Source organism: Rhagoletis pomonella, unplaced genomic scaffold (assembly GCF_013731165.1).
Source record: "Rhagoletis pomonella isolate Grant_MI unplaced genomic scaffold, Rhpom_1.0 Rhpom_scaffold_00007, whole genome shotgun sequence".
Classification (NCBI taxonomy): domain Eukaryota; kingdom Metazoa; phylum Arthropoda; class Insecta; order Diptera; family Tephritidae; genus Rhagoletis; species Rhagoletis pomonella.
In genome coordinates, this window is record NW_023458561.1 from 60,803,233 (window position 1) to 60,806,239 (window position 3,007).

At 36.1% G+C, this 3,007-nt stretch overlaps 1 pseudogene; it reads left to right on the plus strand.

Moving 5' to 3' along the window:
• Nucleotides 1–1,854: 1,854 nt before the first annotated feature.
• Nucleotides 1,855–2,420, plus strand: LOC118744035 (annotated as a pseudogene).
• The last annotated feature ends 587 nt before the right edge of the window (nt 2,421–3,007 follow it).

Genomic DNA, 3,007 nt, shown 5'->3' on the forward strand with positions numbered 1-3,007 from the left:
TACACATTTATTAGGGCAGTCCTTAATATATCAACATCTAAATTTTTTATTGGGTTCCCCTTTTTTTTCTATGTACAGAATAAAGCACTCCACAAAAGTTTCAAAATTAAAAAAAGTTAAATTTTGGGCTAACATTTTTTTATTTTTTTTTGCGAAAATTCGACTAAATTCCGACTTTGAAACCGATTCAAATGCATTCAAGATAAAAAAAGTCGAGCTTTAAAGGGTAAAATTTTTTTTCAAACTCTGGTAGCGACCTCTAAAAATTTGTTTAAAATGTTGGAATTTTTATGGATGTCTTTATTTTGTACGTAGAAGAAATAAAGGTGAGTTTTCCGGTAATTTAATTTAATATATAGTAGGAAATTACACTTAGAGAAACAAGACGAAATATCATTAATAAACAGCATAAATAATAAAGGATCTAAGATACTAACCTGAAGAAAATAGCTAATTTAGTTACCGTTCATCTAACCGGGATAATATCATGTAGATTAGGATATAACTATTGCTCAGCAGACCAGTATATTATATTCTTTAGTGCAGTTTAGAGAGAGGAATAAACTTGGAAATCGGCTTTTAATTCGCAATATCATTTTTATTACCTTTTTTGAAAATCGACGAAAAATTCTGGCGGATAGTGAAATGTTAAAAATGTGTCTGAAAGGCTCAACGGTAGAAGCACAACTTTTAAATTAAATAACTGAGAGCTCGCAATGTATTTATTAGTTTATTAGTTTTAATTTAGCCATACACCTTCGCTTGCCAAAAGTTTACAAGAAATCCTGAGAAACAATCAGACTCTAAAATAGCGCTAACTGAGACCCCATTTTAAGTTATAAAAATTTAAAACATATTCTCTCAACTCCTTAGACGTTTGAGACTTAAAAATATTGCAAAAATGTTTAGCAAATGGCCAAGACCAATCCAGTTAAAATAAGTTACTTAGCTCAGTAAAATTACAAGCGAGTAATTAAATGCTACCCTCTGACTGCTACTAGTGATTATGTAATGATTTTCAATATGGCAGTGTAAATGTAAAACTTTACCCAATTCAATTAATTTCAGAAAAAGTGAGCTCTGGCCTCTCTTTTCCACACTTTGCTACAATTTTCAGGACATAAAGCAATCTTCGCTCACAACAGCTAAATATGTATGTGTGCCTTCGAAGCACACCTGCAAATTAAACTGAAACATATTTAACTCAAACAGTTTGTATAAATGTCTATGTGAATGTGTTTACAAAAGTGAAATTATGTTTCTCTGGCATTTAAAATCACATATGTCTAAAGTCCTTGCATAGCAATTCAATTTTACTTAAACGCCTACTCATACATATGTACACTTGCATGTTTGTACATACATACATATTTACATTCCTAAGTCCTTGCATAGATAAGTAAGTGTGAAAATTTGATAACGTCTGTTGGCAGAATTTATGGCTTTTTAACTAAGTTATCCGATTTGGTCACTTGGGTGCAGAGGTAGGAAAATTATTTAATTTGGCAATTTGCAGTTCGAATGTATTGAAGTAAATCTAATTAAATTTTAAATGAATACAATTACGAAGACGAATTGGTAAATATTTGCAATGTCAAGTGTGGCAAGTAATAAGAAAATTAGTTCTTAATTACGGCAAGAGAAGGAGATGAGGAGTTAGAAACAAATATAGAAGGAAAATAATGTTGCGAAATACAGTTGATGAGAACGCGATTTTCAAGTATTACTTGTCCTTAAAAAACCAGCTGATGGCGCTCTTTATTAGACTTTCCTTTGAAGAATATAGCACACATAGCCTCGCGAAGCTACTGGGAGCCGGCCACTGCTTTATATTCCTTTTCTGGCGAACGCCATTACTGTCTGGAGCAAAGACAAATTTTCTGTGCTTGAAAAATGGCTGAGGTTAAAGAAGGTGTTGTCGAGAGTTTCGACGAACAACCACCAATTGAAACTGAGGGCGCTGAGACTCTGTTAGAAACAAATGTTGTTGCCACAACGGAATTGCCTGAAATTAAACTTTTTGGTCGTTGTTCATGCGATCATGTTACCGTAAATGATATCTCGCTGCAGGTTTACATTTCAGCCAAAGAGAAGTGCACTCGCTCATAAAACACTCCTTCGAAATTATCCACCTCTTGACAGTTGACGATCCTCTACAGATTCTAGTGAGCGCTATCATCAACGCGGGACCCCGTACTGGTAGTGTGCGCCGTCAAGCCGTCGATGTGTCACCCTTGTGTCGTGTGAACCAGGCTATCTGGTTGTTGTGCACTGGTGTCCGTGAAGCCGCTTTCAAAAGCATCGAGAACATCACCGAATGCTTGGCTGATGAACTTATCAACGCCGCTAAGGGATCATCCGAATCCTACACTATCAAGAAGAAGGATGAGTTGGAAAGTGTTGCCAAGTCCAACCGATAAGCGCTACAGTTGTGCATTAGTTTTTGTGTATATTTTTTACAATTACAAAGATGATTTATTGAATAAACAAAATATATATCAGAAAAGCTATTGAGCGTAACTTAGAGTTCTCGCCTGCTCAGAAAACTTGGTGATACACGGCATTATTCATAACAAAAATAATGGAGAAAGTTTAACGTCTCGTGGCTCTTTGTATCACGGCAGCACTAAGAACTACTCCAGAGGCTGCTCTAATTCCACAGGATTCCGCAGTCTTCCGTCGATCGACTTACTTGATAAGTCGGCTGACAGATATATGGTTAGTGGAGTACTTAACTGGCACTTTGTTTTAATTGGCCTAGAAGGTTTCGGTCAACAATGAAGTATGAAGAGCGAAAGGAGTTCGGAAGGCCACTTCAATTCCGGCAAAGAAACTCCATAATGAACATGTGTCCGAAAATTTTAAAGAAGAAACATAATTTCTGCTTAAAGCCGTGAACTGACTTAAAAAGGAGCGACCTCTAAGGATCTGGCACCCAAAGTTAGCGATCGGTAAACAATGCCGACGGCAAAAAATGCCGCCAGGGTGAGTCTAGACCTGGCTCTCT